This window comes from Capsicum annuum, chromosome 3, assembly GCF_002878395.1.
Source record: "Capsicum annuum cultivar UCD-10X-F1 chromosome 3, UCD10Xv1.1, whole genome shotgun sequence".
In the NCBI taxonomy this organism is placed as follows: Eukaryota; Viridiplantae; Streptophyta; class Magnoliopsida; order Solanales; family Solanaceae; genus Capsicum; species Capsicum annuum.
This window is the reverse complement of record NC_061113.1, coordinates 253,275,894-253,297,598: the sequence shown is the minus strand read 5'-3', so window position 1 is coordinate 253,297,598 and position 21,705 is coordinate 253,275,894. Positions and strand designations below refer to the sequence as shown.

The following is a 21,705-nucleotide window of genomic DNA, read 5'->3' as shown; positions in this document are numbered from 1 at the left end:
CTACTTATGCACACTCAAAATTGAATGACACAATGCAAACTAAGATCAAAATAAAAGACATGTTTATGTATTATGCCTACATGAAAAGTAGGCATAAAATTGATCATTCGGATAGGTACCCTGGTTGTAAAAGCTTAACATTGTTATTACAGCATGAAAACTAAATGCCAAAGTCCAAACACATATAGTTCCCTTCAAACTTGCTCGAAAATTTCAGTTGAACATTATAGGGAAAAGGGTCAAATTTACTTTTTTTTACTTTGAAAATTTGGCTAAATATGCCCTTCCTCATACTTTGGGTTAAATTTACCCTCGTTGTCAGACTATGGGTCAAATTACCCTGGTTGTTAAGAAACTTTTCACTTGTAACCTTCATTTAATAGAAAAGTCCAAATTAGTGTTAAGTAACTCCATTTTTTAAAAAAAATAAAAACACCCTAATCTAACCTGATTCAATCTGACCCAACCCTATCCATAAAAAAAGACATAGAAAAATCTACCCCCCTCTCAGTTCTTCATGTCAAATTTTTTCAACGAGATTAGGCTACTGGATATTTATCAGTGTATAGCTCATAAAATATAAATTTGCATCAGTATAGATACAAACAAGTATACCCCCTCCCCTCAGTTCTTGGATCTGCATCCATGTACGTAAAGTTCATAAAAAATGGTACTTAGCGATGCTTAGACCCATTGAATATTTCAAATTTTGATATGCACTTAGCGGTGAAATTCATACTAATAGAACCGAGGGCTATGTTTTTTAACCTTTTTATTTTTAGAAATGGTACATCTGAAAAAATTCTTAACAGCGAGGGTAACTTTAGCCACAAAGTATGATAGGGAGGGTTGACCCCAAAGTATGAGGAATGATATATTTAGTTAATTTTTCAAATTAAAGAGGGAAATTTGATTAAAAAAGTTTGTGGGTGGATGGGAGGGGGGTTGTAAATTTGACCATTTTCCCTACTATATGTAAGTTTGTTTCTATCAAATACAACAAGCTGAAAATGCATGTTAAATAAAACATGTGTACCTAATCTCCAGACATGTAAAAAAATATGCACATATTAAAAAGTATAGTATATCCCCCCATAAAATACTTGAGAGGCTATTTGCACATGTGACCCAACTTTGCTTTGCTTTGAAAAAGAATACACTGCACTGCGTGCCTCCAGTAGATAAAAAATGACCACCTTGAAAATATCGTTAAAGACTTTTCTTATGGGAGACAAAAATATAAAATCACCCACTATTTTGTAAACTATATAAACGGCTTTGCTATTTTGTCTCTCATAAAAAAAGACTTACAAAACTAGTTTTCTTTCTATTTTTATGTATGGACCAAATAATTATTGTCCCCTCTATATCTCAAATATTTTTAAACAACTCTCTATACATGTTTATCTTTCAACTTATATTTTTTTTTTCTTTTTTTGTTTTACTCTATTTTTTTTATTTTCTCTTTTTTTTTTTTCAAATTTTTCTCAGCAATCTTTATTGTTTTCTTTTTCTCTTCTCAACTTTCATTTTCTTTTCTCATTTTTTAAATTTACTGTGATTTTTATTTATTTATTTTTATGAACCTTTAGTTTTGTTTTGTTTTTTTTTTCAACCTTTATTTTTTTCTATATTTTTTCCTTTTCTCTTCTTAACATTTTTTTGTTTCTCTTTTTTATTTTCTTTGAATGTTTTTTTTTTCTTTCAATGTTTTTATTTATTTTTTTTCTTTTTTCTCAACTTCTATTACTTTTCTTTTATTGGATTCCTCACAAATAATAAGTTATACTCCGTGGGTAAGAGTTGACACTACAATATTGTGTCTCGATTTATGTGATGTCTTATAACTCTTTTCTTAAAGGTAATACTTAGCTCAAGGACTTTTAAATAACAAGTTACGCCCCATGGGTAAAAGTTGACACTACTAGATTGTGTTTTAGTTATGAAAAATTTTATAACTCTTACCTTAGAAGAAAGACTTAGTCCAAGGAATTTCAAACAACAAGTTACATACAATGGGCAAGAGTTGGTACTACCGAGACAAGGCTTAGCCCAAAGAGTTTCAAATAATAAGTTATGCCCCACGAGCAAGAGTTAATACTTTCACATTGTGTCTTGATTTATGAGATGTTCTATAACCTTGCCTTAGAGGCAAGACTTAGTCCAAGGACTTTCAAACAATAAGTTACGTACAATGGGAAAGAGTAGACACTACCACATTGTATTTTGACTTATAAGATGCTCTATAACTATTGCCTTAGAGGCAAGACCTAGCCCAAGTACTTTCAAATAACAAGTTATGTCCCAAGAACAGGAGTTAACACTTTCACATTGTGTCTTGATTATTGAGATGTTCAACAAATCTTGCCTTAGAGGCAAGACTTATCTCAAGGACTTTCAAACAACAAGATATGTAAATAGACATGAGTTGACACTACCACATTGTGTTTTAACTTATGAGATACTCTATAACTTTCCTTAAAGGTAAAACATAGGCCAAGAACTTTCTAACCATAAAGTTATGCCTCATGGGTAAGAGTTGACTCTAGCACATTTTGTTTTGATTTAAGAGACGTTTTGACTCTTACCTTAGAGGCATGACTTAGCCCAAGGTTCAAACAACAAGTTTGCCTGATGGGCAAGAGTTGACACTACCTCATTCTATGTTCTATTAGTCTTGCCTCTAAGACAAGACCTAACTCAAGAACCTCGCAAAAGAAAAAGTTACTCCCCATGGGCAATCGTTACTTCCTTATGTCCTATTTTATGAGATACTTTATAAGTCTGTCTTAAAGGCAAGACTTAGCTCAAGAATTTTAAACAAGTTACGCGCACGAGCCAGACTTGGTACTACCACATTATGTCTTGATGTATGAGATGTTCTATAACCCTTGACTTACAGGTAAGACTTATCCCAAAAGACATTCAAAAAATAAGCCACGCCCTTAATTTATTTTAATGTCAAAGAAAGAAGATCCTCTTTGCGGATTATCCAACTTTCCGTTCATTAGCGAAATATAATACAAGTTGAGAAAAAAAGAAAAAAAGAAAAAAGACAAAAAATAAAGATTGGGAAAAAAGAAAAAAAGAGAGAAGAAAAAAATAAGGTTAAGATAAAAGAGAAGAAAAAAATTGAGAAAAATGAAAATAAAGAAAATAAGAAAGATAAAAATAAAGAAAGAGAAAAAAGTCGAGATAAATGAATTAAAAAATAGGTAGAGAAATAAAATATAAATAATGCTTGATAAAAAAATAAAGATTGAGACAAAGAAATTAACAAGAAAAAACACATAAAATTCAAGGAAGAATAAAAAAAAAAAGAAAAAAGATATAAAAATAGAAGTTGAAAGAAAAATGAGTATGAAAAATTTAAAAATACTTGAAGCGTAGAAGAGTAAAAATGTATCTACAATATATTAAAAGTGTGAAGACTCTTAGAAAAGTGATTCAAACTTTTTTCCCTTCATTAAAACAATTCGTCTTTAGACAAAATCGCCGTTTCATCTTTTTTTACCCAATTAAATTTCTTTAAAAAATATTCCCTCAAATTTTATTACATGCCTTTTTGCAAATTATTGTTCTAATTGGTTTCTGAGTATTCTCTTTTTATCAAATTTGCATGTCTTTTTCCAAATTAGTCTTCTAATTGTGTCTAATTTGGTTTGCATTCTCTACTTCTATAAAAACACTACGGATTTTTGTCTTCTTCTTCTTCTTCTTCATGTTTTTCTCCCAACAACTTCGTCGTCAATTTTGTCAAGATGTCCCTTTATTGAAACTATTTTTCAAAGAAAACCAAAGATGGTTATGAGCGTAGATCATATCGTTTCATCGTCGGTATTATCAATGTGCTTTTCCATTATGTCTTCTATTTTTTCACACTACAACTTATCATTTTGAATGTTAAAGTGTTTATGGTTGAAGCTAATTGTGTTGGGTTCAAGATTAAAGTGTGAATGAAAAATAGAGGAACCAAGTGGAGAAAATATTAAGATAACACTCAAAATGGAAAGTGTATTAAAGAATAGAAAAGTCTACTAAATTCTCTCACATTGGTGCAGTTTTGAGTTACTTTTCCATTTTTTAGTACACTTTTCATTTGGAGTGTTATCTCAATTTTTCCTCTACTTGGTTCCCAACATTTTCCATTCACACTTTATTATTGAACCCAACATTCCTCCATATGAATGGGGAATGGCTTTTTTTTTTATAAAACTTTACGGACAAGTATGTGATCATCAAGGAATGACTGATTGCATCTGGAAAAGTGGATTTTTTTTTAAATTTCCGTAGTGAACATGCATCGGATGCACTCGATCAATTAGAACCTAAAGGTTTATTTCCTGGAGGAAGATCAACCAACTCCCACTTATTGTTGCTTAAGATTGAATCAATCTTACTATTGACTGCCTCTTTCAAAATGGATAAGTCTAATAATGACATCAATTTTTAAAATGTTTGGGGCTCACTTTCGAAGAGAAATATTACAAAATCTGATCCAAACGAATTTGACGTTCTATGACATGTACTACATCTTGGATTCTCATCATTATGTACATCCTTACTCAGTTCATCTCGAGGTCATTTAGACCCCTACTAGACTGTTTATGTCTAGTTTTATACGGGTAAATATGTTTAAAGAATTCAGCATTAGCTGATTCAACTACTGTATTTTCATTGATATTCGGATGTTCAGATTTATGAACCAAAAACCGACATGCTTTACTATTTTTAGCATATCCTATGAACATGCAGTCCACCGTCTTAGGTCCTAATCCTTACTCTTTTAGGCATAGGAACTTGCACCTTCGCTAGACACCCTCACACTTTAAAATATTTCAAGTTGAGTTTCCTTCCTTTTCATTTTTAATATTGAATTGATTGTGTCTTACTATGGGGCACTCTATTGAGTATTCGGTTAGTTGTAAGGATAGCTTCCCCCCACAAGTTTTGCGGTAAACGTGAACTTATAAGTAAGGCATTCATTATTTCCTTCAAAGTTTGATTTTTCCTTTCCACAATTACATTAGATTTAGGTGAAAACGAGGTCATAGTTTGATGCACAATTGCATTCTCTACACATATTTGGGCAAAGGGAGATTCATATTCTCCGCCCCTATCACTTCTTATAATTTTGATTTTTTCTCTAACTGATTTTTAACTTCTATTTTATATTGCCTAAACATATCTATTGCTTCATCCTTACTATTTAGCAAATAGAGATAACCGTATCTCATGCATTCGTCAATAAAAGTTATAAAATATTTTTTTCCACTATGAGATGGTGTTGACTTAATATCATAAATGTTTGTGTTGATTAAGTCTAAGGAATTGGAATTCCTTTCAATAGACTTATACGGATGCTTAGCATACTTTGATTCCACACACGTTTGATATTTTGATTTATTGAACTCAAAGTTTTGCAAAAATTCTAAGTTAATCAGTTTTCATAATGTTTTGCAATTGAAATATCCTAATCATTCATGCCAAAAATCATAAGACTCAAGCAAGTAAGATGAAACTGAACTTTTATTGATTTCAATATTCGTTACATTTATTTTGAATAGGCCCTCTATGAGGTAGCCTTTTTCTACATATACTTCTTCTTTACTAAGTAAAATATTTTGGAAACACATACATATTTGAATCCATTTTTGTCAAGAAGTGATACAAAAAGTTCTTCTGTAACTCCAGTATATACAAGATATTGTTCAAAGTCAACACTTTGCCTGATGTTATTTTCAGACAGACTTTTTTTGTTCCTTCAACTTTTGCAGTTGTGGAGTTGGCCATGTATATCTTCTCTTTGCCTTGAATCGGAGAAAAAGCAACAAATAACTTCTTATTAGCAAAAATATGGCAGGTGGCATTGGAATCCATCCACCATTCTTGAGGCTTTCCCACTAAGTTGCATTCAGATAGCATGGCACACAGATTGTCCATTTCTTTCTTGGACTCAGCCATATTTGCTTGGTCCTTTTATTCCCTTTCTTTGGGGCACGACAATTTTTTAACTTGAGGCCAATCTTGCCACAATTAAAGAATTTTTCCTTGAATTTCTTCTTGAATTGATTGCTTTCCTGTCCAACTTTCTTCTGTTTCTAGTGTTGTTGTGGTCGACTTCTACAATATTTTCTCCACTTATTGTAGAATTTCCTTTCGACCTCCTTTTTGTGGCTTTATTGTCTTCTTCAATGCGCAGTCTCACTATAAGATCTTCGGCTTTCATCTCCTTTCGCTTATGTTTTAAGTAGTTCTTGAAGTCCTTCCACAATGGTGGTAACTTCTCTATTATTACTGCAACTTGAAACGGATCGTTCATAACCAAACCTATAATAAAGTTTATGTGAACATTTTTGACATGTTCAACTGAGGTATTCATCAAACTCATGCCTTCCTCGAGGAGATCATGGATGATTACTTGTAGTTCCTGGACCTGAGATAGAATAGACTTGCTGTCAATCATTTTAAACTCAAGGAATCTTACAGTGAAAAATTTTTTGGTTCCCGCATCCTTAGTCTTGTATTTTCTTTCTAGCGCACACCACAACTCCTTTTTCATTTTCATTCTACTATACACTTTGTGTTGTTCATCTTGGAGGCCATTTAGAATGTAATTCCTATATAGGAAATCTGAGTGGTTCCATGCCTCTGTAACGATAAATTTCTCCTGGTTCAAAGTTTCATCGGGAACCTCATGAGCTTATTTAGATGTGAATAGTTGAAGGCATAAATTTGTAAGGTAGAAGAACATCTTCTGTTGCCACCTTTTGAAATCAACACCCGTGAATTTTTCAAGTTTTTCCACTGATGCCATTGCCAGCAGAGCATGCGTACGACTTATTGTGGCAACATTAGTTGCTGCCGCATTCATTGCAACATCATTCACTTGATTGTTAGTAGTCATTTTTCTGTCACCACAAGACAATGAATTTAGTATATCAAAATATTACTTATTGTAGCAACTTTAAACACCCCTTATTTCTAGTTTAATGATGAAGTTTTTATGACTTTCAATCATCAATCGAGTGATCTTTAACTTGTTATGAAGATTTTATTTCTTCAAACCATTAGTTAAGTTCAAACTGAGTAGAAAGCATAAAGCTTTAATCTCCAGAAACCACGCAATGCAAATTCCAAAACTTATTTCCTTAAGATTGTTGTATTCGGGTACACAAAATCTATATTTCTGCACAACAACTTCAACACAAGTTCAAGTATAAACTAAGAACACTTATAAAGTTATGTAACACCCCCAATACAAGATAAAAAAGACCTTTTAAAGAAGTGTGTTTTTTAAAAAATTAGAGGAAACCAAAAAAGGCCAAGTCCTTCGACTTCACATAGTGTCCTCAAGGAAATAATTCCCCTCAAGTACCCAAGGTTGTGGAATTTTCCTCCTAGGATAAAATGTCCTAACAATCCAACTGTAGTGGTGCCTCAAATGATTGGATTCTCTTTGAACTCACTCAATGGTTAGATGATCACACAGAGTATTTCAGAAATCAAGAAATGTTTTTTTAATGTAGGAAAAATTTCATACCTAAACATATGGATAAATGCATGTTTATATAGCCATTAGGTTCCTATTCCGAAAAGAGGCAATGGTTCATTAGGAAAGATATGTCCTCTTGAACAGTCATGTCTATTCATCGAAATAGTTATGTTTGTTCATCGAATCAGTGTGTCTCTTTACTAGATAGTCACAACCATCCGAAAAGACACCTTTTTTTTAATCAGTATGTCATTTCATTGAAGGGTTGGATCCCTTTTGAAGCAACATTTGGAATTCTGCAGTTGTTTCTGCACTGCATGCATGCATGTTAATAGAGGTTCAAAAACTACAAACAAAATTGGTTGTGTTTTTCCATTGGTTTTTCAGACTGTTTAAATAAATTTTTTTTAAAAAGATAGATCTCATCGATCGATCATTTGACTAATCCAAATCCATATCCGAAGCCGAAGCCGAGCTGAGCGAGTGAAGACGATGACGGCGTGAGGCACCTCTTAGTTCTTGCCTCACTTACCATGTGGAGTAAGTGTTTCTTAATATAAATACTTGAAAGTTTACTTCTCCCACCAACTTGGGAGAATTAGTAGACTTTCCATTTTTTAGTACACTTTTCATTTTTTGAGTGTTACCTCAATTCTTCCCTCCACTTAGTTCCCTCCATTTTCCATTAACACTTTTGATCTAGAACCTATAACAATCCCCCACATTAATGGGGAATGGCTACTTTTTCATAAAACTTTATGGACAAGTATGTTATTATCAAGCAAAGACTGATTGCATCTGGATAAGTGCGTTTCCCTTTGAACTTTCTGTAGTAAACATTCATCAGATGCACTCGGTTAATCAGTAAATTTGATATCTTTTAATTTTCAAGCTTTAATGTACACCTAGACAACACACATTACACAACTAACCTTTTACCATTTATGGTTCTCACGGTTTTATTCGTTTCAGCCATGAACACATCCCGGTCTCAAAAGATCTTAGAGAATAAGCCTTTACTAATATTCTCCATGAAGCAGCTTCCACTTCACCCTCACATAGGTGATTTCTAAATTTTCAATCCTATAGATTAAACTATTTGGTCAAATCTGCCAAATTTAGATAATCATTAAAAGACTTCACACCATAAGCCTTATCCTTGTTTACTAAATATTGTCTACATGGGTTGGTTAAATTGACAATGTTGAATCTGGTAGACACAACTTTGTTTGATCTCCTTGAACCTAGATCTTAGGATCTCTAGTATGCTAGGTAGATTTACTGTCATGCTGACTTGTCCTAGGCCTTTAACCCATTCCCTTGGATGTCCTCTCAACTCCTTCTCTAGATAGGCCTTTTTAAATGGATCTGACACATTATCCTTTGACTTCTCATAGTCAACAGTGATGTTCCCTAATGGTATTATGTCTCTATCATATGTGAAGATATTTACCATTGTACATCATGCTCTTTGCCCTACATATTACCGATTGTCTATCACAGTGTATACATACTGGTGCCACTAGTTTGGGCCAATAAGGAATATCTTCCCAAAAATTCCATAGCCATTCTACTTATTCAACATCTTTATCCAACGCGATAAACTCATATTTCATTGTGGAGCGAGCAATACATGTCTATTTGGATGATTCCAAGAGACCGCTCCTTCACCAATAGTATATACATATCCACTCATGTATTTTACTTCATTCGATCCAATTTGCATCACTATATCCTTCAACTACTATGGGATATTTATTAAAATGTAAAGCATAGTCTTGAGTGTATTTAAGATACCCCAAAACTCTTTTCCTTGTACCCAATGAGTTTTACTGGGATTACTCATGTATTGACTCAACTTACTAAAAGCATATGCTATGTCTGGTGATATATAATTCATTATATATATTAAACATCCCAATAGTCTTGCATACTTTAAATGTGAGTCACTTTTACCTTCATTCTTTTGAAGTGCAAAGCCCACATCTAATGGGGTCTTGGCAATACCAAATTCCAGATACTTAAATTTGTCAAGTACCTTTTTCATGTAATGAGACCATAGAAACTCCAACCCTTGTGTTTTTCTATGGATTCTTATTCCGAAGATCACATCTATAATTTCAAGGTCTTTCATATCAAACTTTCTCTTATGTATTCATTTCGTAGCATTTATGCCCGAAATGTCCTTACTGATGATCAACATATCATCCACATACAAACAAACAATGACTTGGTGATTTGGAGTGTCTTTAATGTAAACAAATTTATCACATTCATTTATCTTGAACCCGTTTGCCAACATGGTTAGGTTAAACTTCACATGCCACTGTTTAGGTTCTTGTTTTAGTCCATAAATTGACTTAACAAGTTTACTGTAACGCCCCGGAAAATGGGTCCTGGAGCGTCACACGGTGCTTGAGGCTACGAGTATCCCCAAGCTAACCCTTTAAGCCATTTTCATTCAGTTCAACACAAATCAACGGGGTTTCCATGAATAACCCTCAAATATCAACAGAGTAATCATCATCCAAGAATAAAAGAATTTCAGAAAGATAACAAAATACGACTTATTAGTTAACTCCCAACATCAATACTAATCTGACAAGCCACTAAGAAAATCAATAAAACCAGCGAGCCATTGAGACATGCCCCAACTGACTCATACTCAGTTATCAAATGTAAACAATTCCGTGAAACCAACATCAGACATCACATCCTCGGAATATAAGGACTCACCACAATAGAGGATGTAGAACAGCATGCCCGGAGAATCACTGTCGAACCTGGAACTGAGCACCTAAACCTACATTCCCAGAAAATGCAGCCCACATCTGAAGATGTGGGTCAGTACCATGGAAAGGAACCGAGTATATGGGGGTGTATGCAGTTGTATAAACATCATCATCATAAATATTTATAAGAAATATGCAGGATGTATGAAAGACTTACATAGCCCAAAGAAAATCATCATAATCATGATAGGATGAAATAAGTACAATAACACATGTGAGTCATCATATAATTTGTCAATCACTTTCAGTTCATCAAGAATATCAATTCTCATAATATAAATATCATGTAAATCTTTTGAAAGAATAACTTTCACAATTCCACTTTCAAATCGCTTAACCATTCACCATAGACACAAGGAAACACACACACACTGGGAGATCCTATAACCGACATAAACCATGTGAGCTACATTGAGTCCAACGTACAATCCACGTTGAGAAGAGCCATCCTATCCTTGCCATCGGAGTAGGACTATCAATATCAAATCCACACAAACTAGTGATCACTATATAAATCAGCCTCAGGCTCACTCCTATGGGGGCATGTAGTTCTAGGGAAGTAAGGTCACTTTATACCTCCCACTCGGTGCTAAAGATTTCTCCTGGACTTTGCTCAGATCATTTCAAAGACAATCCACAACAAAACAATTTCAGTAATATATAAATATACATCGGGATCCATCATGCTTCCCATCTATCAAAATCAACCACGTTGTGGATTTCTTTCACACTCGAGTTCAAAACAACTCCATTAAGACCAAAAGGTCAAATCATTCAAAATATCTCAAATAGTTAACATCAACGTGCTTATAACACACTTTCTCAAAAAAACAAAATTTTCAATAGGGATTCACGACCTAAATATCAAATCATGATAAATATCATTCAAGATTAATGCTTTATATCTCCACACATGTAAATTCATCTTTCAAAATCATAAATTTCAAGATTTCATAATAATCATCATAAGATACGGGTTCATGCTTCAAATTCATAAAAATCAAATAAAAATCATGCTTTTGTAAAGAAAATTACTTTTGGGCACAATAACAAAAGAGAGTTCTTGTTGAAAAACCCCACATACCTTGAATGATGAAATTTAGATTGATACTCATTTTTGAGACGTTAATCATGCCTTTGAATGATGGTTCTTGGAGTTCTTGAACTAGGAACTTGGAATCTTGAATAAATTTGCAGTATTAATGGTGAAATTTGGAGGTTCTTCTTGAACTAGGAACTTGGAATCTTGAATAAATTTGCAGAATTAATGGTGAACTTTGGAGGTTCTTGAAGTTGGATGTAGGAGCTTAGGGTTTTATTTTTGAGGGAATTTGATGAAATATAACATATAATGCTTCTAATAGGCTTTAATATAGGGTTTGGATGGATTTTGGGTGAGGGGGGATGACCAAAACACCCCTAAAAATCAAATAATTCTCAAATTTGTCCTTTGGTGGACTTTTTTGATAGTCTGAAGTAGATCAACCATAATATTTTACTTCAATATCCAAATTAGATGAAACCAATTTCATTAGAAAGAGGACTCTCATATCTTTCCATTGATATATAGTGCCTCACCCAGATCATTGTGTACGAGGATTTATGATCATTTGAAGTTGACCCAAAAATTCACTTTTGATAGGCTGAAGTAGATTGACCATAACATTTTGCTCCGATAGAAAAATTGGATGAAACCAATTTCATTGGAAAGAGGACTCGCATAAATTTCCATTGATATATATTAGATCACCCAGATCATTATGTACAATGAGTTATAATTGTTTAAAGTTGGAGCAAAAATACGCCAGGCCTCAGTACTTTTTCCTGCACGTTTTACTGTTCACTACTATTCACGGTTCAATCGGAATATTCATAACTCGTCGCTCGGGTGTCCATTTTGGCTGATCCACATATCATTGGAAATATTATTTGATACTCTACGTAATGGTGGGTCATAATCTAAGATATTCCGCACGAAAAAAATTATAATTCATTCTAGAAGATAGAACCCAACACGTTTACACACAAAATTTCAACGAAAAATTTTTCGGGGTATTACATTTACACACCTTATTTTTTTTTGGAACCATAGAACCCTTAGGTTGTTCCACGTAAATTTCTTCCTCCAATTCTCTATTTTAGAATGGTGTTTTTACATCTATTTGATGGATTTCAAGACTATATACTTTCGCCAAGGAAATTAACATTTTAATTAATGTTATCCTTATTATGGAGAGTATGTATCAAAGTAATCAAGGTCTTCTTTCAGTTTAAAGCCTTTTACAACAAGTCTTGCCTTGTATTTGTCAATAGTACCATTCGCCTTCATTTTTCTTTTGAAGATCCATTTAGAACCTAAAGGTTTATTTCCTGAAGGAAGATCAACCAATTCCCACTTATGGTTGCTTAAGATTGAATCAATCTCACTATTGACTACCTCTTTCTAAAAGGATGATTCTGACGATGACATCGCTTCTTTAAATGTTTGAGGCTCATTTTCTACGAGAACTATTACAAAATCCGAACCAAATGAAGTTTACATTCTTTGACGTGTAATACATCTTAGATTCTTATCATTATGTACATCCTCACTTGGTAGAAATAGAGTTATTCATTTTTAGTTTTTGAATGATCCAGTCCTTGAATGGAAGTGTAGTACTTCAGCATTTAGGGGTTAGCTTGTTTCGTACCTTAAAGCGAGAAAAATAATTGCTTAGGGGTGCATCTACCATCGTGTTTGAGTTAAAGACTCTAGTTTAGAGACTCCAAATCTTGAGTCAGTTTCAGTAGTAAGGGAATTTCTAGATGTGTTCCCTGAAGATCTTCCTAGAGTTCCTTCTGAAAGGAAAATTGACTTTGGAATAGACCTACTTCCAGATACTCAGCCTATCTCTTTTATCTATACAGAATGGCTCTGGCAAAACTCAAAGAGTTGAAAGAGAAATTAAGAGACCTTCTAGATAAGGGGTTCATTAGGCCCAGTGTTTCCCCATGGAGCGCTCCAATCTTTTCGTGCAAAAGAAAGACGGTTCTCTCAGAATATGCATCGATTACCATTAGTAGAACAAAGTCACCATCAAGAATAAGTACCCACTCCCCAGAATCAATGACATGTTTGACCAACTTCAGGGTGCCAGTTACTTCTCTAAGATAGATTTCATCATCAGTTCAGAGTTAGAGAATATGACATTTTAAAAACAGCTTTTAGAAATCAGTATGGCCACTTCAAATTTGTAATCATGTCTTTTGGTCTTACCAATGCCCCAGTAGCTTTCATGGACTTGATGTACCAAGTGTTCAAATAGTACTTGGACATGTTCATTATAGTCTTCATAGACGATATCCTTGTCTATTCCCGTAATGAAAATGAACATGCAGACCATCTTAGAATCATCTTGCAGACTCTTAGATCCCATTAGTTGTTTGATAAATTTAGTAAGTGAGTTTTGGCCAAATTCAGTAGCTTTCCTTGTCCATATTATTTTGGATGATGGTATTAGAGTTGACCCTCAAAAGACCAAAGTAGTGAAAAAATGTCCCAGATCCATCTCTCTATCAGATATCAGGAGTTTCTTGGGTTTTTCTTGCTATTACAGATGGTTTGTTGAAGGTTTTTCATCTATTACATCCCTCATATCCATATTGAGTTAGAAGAAAGTCAAGTTTCAGTAGTCAGATTCTTACGAGAAGAGTTTTTAGGTGTTAAAGACTCGACTCACCTCAACCTCGATTTTAAAGTTACTCGATGGTTCAGATGAGTTTGTTGTTTATTGTGATGCTTTCAGAGTCGGTTTGGGTTATGTTTTGATACAGAGAGGTATATTCATAGCTTATGCCTCTAGACAACTTAAGCCCCATGAAAAGAATTATCTACCCATGATCTTGAGTTAGAGGCTGTGGTCTTTGCCATGAAAATTTGGAGGCATTATCTATATGGTATGCATGTTGATGTATTCATAGACCATAAGAGTTTTTAGTATGTATTTTTGCAGAGAGATTTGAATCTTTGTCAGAGAAGGCGGCTAAAACTATTGAAAGATTATGATATGAGTATTTTGTATCATCCGAGCAAGGCCAATGTAGTGGCAGATGCTATTAGTAGATTGTCTATGGATAGTCTAGTTCATGTTAAGAGTGATAAAAAGCATTTGGTTGAGGAGGTTCATCAGTTGGCTAGATTAGGCATTCGTTTGGTTGATTCATTTGAGGGTAGTGTGTGGGTACAGAATAGTTTAGAATATTCTTTGGTTGACATAGTGAATAAAAAGTAAGACAGGGAACCTAGTCTAGTTAATTTGAAGGAGTCAATCAGAGATCAGAAAGTGGAGGTTTTCTCCCAAGGGGGAGATAGAGTGTTGCATTGCAAGAATATATTGTGTGTCATATGTAGATGGGTTGAGATAGAAAATTCTTGCAAAAGCGCATGGTGAGCATTACTCAATTCATCCAAGGGACACTAATATGTATCGTGATTTGCGGGAGACCTATTGGTGGAGCGGTATGAAAAAAGATATTGCAGAGTTTGTAACTAAGTGCTCTGCTTGTTAGTAGGTTAAGATTGAGCACCAAAAGCCTAGTGGTTCTATGCAGGAGTTCATTATCCCCACTTGGAAGTGGGAAGAGGTAAACATGGACTTTGTGATGGGTTTGCCTTGAACTTGTCGTTACCACGATTCGATTTGGGTCATTATGGACAAGATGACCAAGTTAGTCCATTTCTTGCCAGTCCAGACTTCTTACTCAACCAAGGACTATGCCAAGCTCTATATTAGAGAGTTGGTTAGATTGCATGGAGTCCTATTTTTCATAATTTCAGATAAAGGTACTCAGTTTATCTCTTATTTTTGGAAGGCTTTTCAGAAGGGTCTTAGTACCCAAGTTCGTCTCAGTACAACCTTTCACCCTCACACAGATAGTCAGGCAGAGAGGACCATTCAGACCTTAGAGGACATGTTGAGTGCTTGTGTTATTGACTCTAAGGGTAGTTGGGATGATTACTTGCCTTCAATTGAGTTTGTTTACAATAACAACTATCATTCCAATATCTAAATGATTCCATTTGAGGCTTTATATGAGAGGAAATATAGATATCCTATTGGTTGGTTTGGGGTAGGTGAGACTGCGTTAATAGGGCCATAGTTAGTGCTTGATGCTTTGGAGAAAGTTCAGTTGATCAGGGAGAGTCTTATAATAACCCAGAGCCAACAGAAATCTTATGTAGATGTGAGGAGAAAGGATCTCAAATTTGAGATTGGTGATTTTGTATATTTGAAAATATCTCCCATGAAGGGAGTGAAGAGGTTTGCCAAAAAGAGAAAGCTCAGTCCCTGATATGTAGGTCCTTTCAGGATCATGAGTCATTTTGGAAATGTAGCGTATGAGCTTGAGTTGACTGCAGATTTGGCATCAGTGCATCCAGTGTTCCATGTTTCTTTATTAAAGAAGTGTATTAGTAATCCAGCAGTTGTTGTTCGTTTAGAGGGCCTAGATATTCAGAATGGATTTTCTTACGAAGAACTCCTAGTTAAAATCATAGATCGCCAGATCCACAGACTAAGGTACAAAGAAGTTCCCTTGGTCAAGGTTCTTTGGAGAAATCAGTCCGTTGGGAGAGCCACTTAGGAAGCAGAAGCAAACATGCGTACCAAGTACCCTCACCTTCTCTCCGCAAACTCAGACTCAGCTCAAGGTAATAGTTTTCCTTAGAGTTCTTCTTTTCCATTCTCAGTTCCATCCATATAATAATGCTCATGGCATTGTATATATTCACAAATTAGTTCAGTCAATCACCATGTTCAGACTCAGTCATGTAATCATATTTTCAGTTATACAGAATCAATATGTAATCTCAGTCACTCTGTATCCTTAACTTAATCAGTTTCATTCGAAGATGAATATTCCCAGAGGAGAGGGGGATATTATAATACCCCATAATTATATTGACTCAATTCAGACCATAGTATGTGCATAAGAGGCTTAGAACCTAAAAATAAGACTAAGTGTTGAGGGACTTAGTCACTTTTGACTCCCTGTAACTTCGAGGATTATTAAGTTTACCTTTGGGGATTCGAGATGATAGTTTTTGAGTTGATTCATATTCAGGGGTGTAAGTAGAATATCTCGGGTAAGTTTTGGATTTTTCGGACGAGGTTTGGACACTGTTTTGATTCCCAAAATAGTAGTTCATCACGATTGGACCACGTCGCGGTGAGTATAGAAATAAAGGGGGTCACCGTATCATAGTGAAGGTCAGTTCGACCATTGTCTAATTTCTAGTGAGTCACCGTAATTGCACCGCGTCGTAGTGAAAATCGCAATGACAACCTTTGTGCATCTTGGTGAAGGGAAAAATAGCAATTGTCAATTTCCAGTGACTCACTGCGATTCACGTCGCGGTGAGTATGGCGATGAGGGCATCACCACATCGCAGTGAAGCCTTAATCGACATTCTAGTTTTAGATTTTTATAATTCAAAAGGGAACATCATTTTTTCCTCATAATTCATATTTCACTCAAAATAAAAAGCAATTCCTCTCAAGAACAAACCCTAGACCCTTCAACATTCAAGTTTAATTCTCAAGAAATCCACCAAGAACCTTCATGAATTCTTCAATTAAGGTGTCTTAGATGTTGATTCATGGACCCTTTTCATCCATGGATTTTAAGAGCCCAATTTTTAAGTTCAATTACAATATTAACATGTATTTATGAATCCTATCAATGAACTTCCATGAATCTTGACTTTATACTATGTTTACAAGTGTTTTTCATTGGAATTAGTTATTGATATGTTTGGAGAATGATAATTTCATGTCAAAATCCTTAACCCATGAATTTTAATATTGATGTTATGTTACTATCATATGTATTAAACTAATTTTGTTCTTTAACTCATGACCCCCATGGGTTTGATGAAATGCCTCATAGATGAATTTTGAACAATGACTATTTATTATGTTCCCCAAGTTGTATTATGGTTTCAAATGATCTCAGGTGTTCTTATTGATATTATTACCGAGTCCTGAGGGTTATGAATACCCCAAAACTTAGCTGTTTACTTAGTTTAAATACTTTTAGAAGGGTTTTGAATATATTAGAGTATTATCAATTCAGTCAGTGCATTATGTCAGTAAGCTTAGTTTACTTCAGTGATTAGAATCAGTTTAGTTGGGATTAGGATTTAGCACCGAGCAAACCCAGGGATAGAGGATCACCTGTTAGTTGAGGGTATGACCTTTAGTAGTAGTCCCTGCATTCCAAAACTACATAGCCAGCATAGGTTGAGACGTTAACCTGCCAGTTGAGGGTTGACACATATCTCATTAGGGCCCTGCCAGTTGAGGGTGACCCTTAGTCCTTCAAAAAACACTATAGTGGATCTACATAGCCAATGTTAGTACCCGTGGCAGGGTACTGGCACCCTTATAATTGGGGTAAAGAGTTGGATCCCAATTAACTTATTTTAGGGCATGTCGGTTAGATGATAACTCTCACTGTTTTAGTTTAGTAATCAGTCTAGTACTCAGTTGCAGGCTTGTTTGACCATGGCATATAGTCACTAGTTATATAGTATTAGTACTTCAGTTTACAAATTATCCTAGAATAATGTCATATGCTTGGTCATGCATTCTCAGATTTTACTGCTTTCATGCATGCTATACATCAGTTATCTCATACCATACTTACACTCAGTTATTATTCATGCACATGAGCCCATACATATCATCCTAACTCCATTTAGTATACTATTACAAAGTACTAATCGCATATTCATTTTCTTGCACTATGTTGTCTCATATCATAGGTTCGGACACTCAAGTTCCTAACCGTACCTAGACCTCTAAGTGCATCAGCAGCAGTAGCAGTGGTGAGTCTTTATGTTTCGAGGATCGTTAATGTTAATTTCAATTCATTTCAGTAGTCAATCAAGGTTAGTTGGGGACTTGTCCCACCAACTCTAGATTCTGTCAGTTAGAGGCTTTCGGACATTTTCAGTCAGTCATTCAGTCATCGTTGATATTGACAATCTTACAGTATTGTTTTCAGACAGATATTTTCAGTATTTCGATTCAGTATTGTTTTTGTATTTAAAACCTTATGACATTTTCAGTTAAATTTGAAACATGTTCTCTATATTTTATTTAGTGCTTACAATAGGTACCAGCATAGGTTAGCTTATGGTCCTTCAGGACTATAGGCACCATGTCACGTTCATGGTATACTCTTGGGGCATTACAAAAGGTAATGTTCGCATACACTTTAACCTCCTCAGTAGGAAAAAGGCGCTTAGCCATAACTCTTGCACAAACATGACAAGAATAAGAGGTTAGCCGGGATGCAATAGTATGACTTTGTACTTTTTGATCAACTAGTAAAAAAGGAGAGTTTTCAAAACTATTTATTTAGTTTTGAAGGATACAAGTTCGATTCTTGAATACATTTGGTAGAATATGTACGTATGACACAAAATTTATACGCGTGAAGTAGTTTCTTCTATCTCATCAGGTGCTATAGTCCATTCCCCTATCTATATAATACATCACAATAGAAAGACTTAATCTGAACAAGAATCTGCTAGACTAAGGGTAACTACAAAACGCACATACAATTGTTGTTATAGCACAACAACTCATTAATCATTACAGCTTAAAAAAGATTTTGTGTGTATTTGATCACTTAGCATCAGCTAGCTCCAAAATTATCTGTATGACAGTATAATTATCTCTAATAACTTCATGCTTAAGAGGGCAAAAATAAAATACTTTTCTACTTGTCATTTTATTTTCTTTGGATTTCATTGGATGATCGAGAAACACAAGAAACGATAAATAGATTGATCAAATTTGGTTTCTTTTGGTGGGGCATAATCATCGGCCTTTAAAGCCAAACAAGCAAGAAATCTCAAGATCTGACCTTAAGATTAATTCTTCTTGAGCATCTTCCGTGTCAACCTCTTAGAAATCCTCCATATCATCTAATCATCTAAGGGTATATCCTCACAATAGGAATATTCTGAAACAAATGAGGTTGGACATGTAGCAAGATCTCTTTATTCTAGCATTTTATCAAAAAGATACTCGAGTTCCAGAAACTCTCGAAGCGCTTCTCTCTGAGAATTATTATAGAAACCATGGAAGACACCTTTAGCAATAGGTTGATAATTAGGATTGAAGCATAGTGCAATCTGAAAAATTCAAACGATTCCTTAGATCCTGTTCTCTGTAGCTTATTTCTTACATACTGGTGGCTTTGTTCTATATCTATATGGATAATATTACCATAATTTGTGCTCGTCATTGTCAAGGGAAATACAACATTATACCTTCTCGTAATAGCCAACCATTCTTCATAAAGTTGAAGTTTATGAGGTCTTGGTCTGGACTATTTCAATAGCATTCAAAAACTTTCTACCAGGAGTGCACTTATCAAGGACTGGAAACTTTGTGCAACTACCATAGTCATCATCATCATGCTTAAATAAAGTAGCAAATTTACAATGCATATGTCTAGAAAATCAGTAACATGGTCTTAGCTTTCTCAGTAATTTTACAGCAGGTTTGCTTCCAAAAGTTCCTTCGTGAATCTCTTGCTCCAAAGTCGAAGCTGATTTTGGTTTTTGATGAAGAAGAGTTGTCGAGTCCCCACATGTGACCATCGTAATAATCCTCTTCTTTTTTGATGCCTTACTGAGAAGGCATGTCAGACCTCACCTGTGAAACTATAAAGGGTATATTATTGTTGTTGTTGTTATTTTTTCTTGATTTTGGATAAATATGGAGACAAGTCCATCCGGTGTTCTCAACAATCAAATTTTGTCAACTTTTGTTGAAGCATTTTTGTTCCTCCAATTTTTATTTTACCTAATTTCAATTATTCCTCTGCATATTTCGATTAGGTACCAAATTATTACAATACTTTCTTTTCCTGGAGTAGTGAAATTATTGATGCCAAATTAAGGCTTTCTCATACAATTCATTTTAGTATTTTTAAGATCGGTTGATAGGGAAGATACATGCATGAGAGGTTTTTGGTTACGTAAATGAATAATAAGGTGTTGGATAGTGTACCGCCCCGATCCTGATACCTCGAACGCTACACGATACTCATAATCCCGAAGGACCACAAGCTAACCCATGACTGGTACCTGCTGCAATAACTGTAAAATAATACTGAAATATACGGAATAATGGGCTGAAATTTGCCACAAGGTTCAAAACTGAACATAACTGATAATACAATATAACAATACAAAAACTGAAATAACTATCTGAATAAGGAGTTGATGGGACATATCCCCAACTAACTCCAACTGCTGAAATAAGCTAAGTACTGAAGCACTAAAATAATGAAATAATCATATCCTCGAACTATAAGGACTCACCACTGACTTTAACTATTGAAATCTAAATTGCTAAGTATGATCGGAAACCTGAGCATCTGAACCTATGGTATAAAACATCATAGTGCAAGAGAAAAGTATGTGTTAGTACGTAAGAATGTACCAGTATGCAAAGTGAGGCAGGCTGAATTCAAGGGCTCATATGCATGAACTATAACTTACTGAAGAACATAAAGAGGACTGCGTGAGAATACATATATGAATACATGAACTGTAACTGAGATTGTGATAATGCTGAATACTAAATCTGAATACTGATTAACAGATGTTTAAGTCTATGAATATTGTATAACAAGTAACTGAATGATTGTATTTGATAGTTCTGAATCTGTGGAACTATACTAAGTTTACTGATAACATCAATTACTGATAACTGATGTACTGTTAACTGAATGACTATTTTTGACAGTCCTGATTTTGATAAAACTAGCTGAGTTTTGTGCTGAGCTGAGTGATGTATCTGACAGTCCTGAAATCTGAGAAACTATCTGAGTTCCTTACTGAAGACTGAGATTGAGACTGTGGGAGGTAATTATCTAACTGACATGCCCCATAACTGAACTTGTGGGGTCCAAATTGTGACCCCAGTTGGAAGGGTGTCAATACCGTGCCACGGGTAAAACCAAGTTATGAGTTAACCCTCTGCTAATAGGGAGCTCTTCCATCAGCCCCTCGTTAGTAGGAGAACTCGAATGAGATGTATTAACCCTAGACTCATAGGGATATATCTCATCCTACACTGGCTACGTAGTTTTGGAATGCAAGGATTGCTTTTAAGGATCACACCCTCTATTGATTGACAGGTGAGTCCTCATCCCTGGGTTTACTGAATAGAAACTGAACTGATTTCCTAGTTCATACTAGGCTTGACTGAGCTGTTACTGATTGTACTATTTAACTGAACCGAGTTTACTGAGTTTTGTTGACTGACAGAATACTACTGAGTTTTATTAACTGACAGAATTTATTGATGACTGAACTAAATATTGTATGGGACTGAACTGTTACTAGGTTTACTG

The 21,705-nt window shown here is 34.7% G+C and overlaps 1 pseudogene; it reads right to left on the bottom strand.

Annotated features, from left to right (window-relative positions):
- Positions 1–19,154: 19,154 nt before the first annotated feature.
- On the bottom strand, positions 19,155–19,942 carry LOC124896891 (annotated as a pseudogene).
- Positions 19,943–21,705: the final 1,763 nt, after the last annotated feature.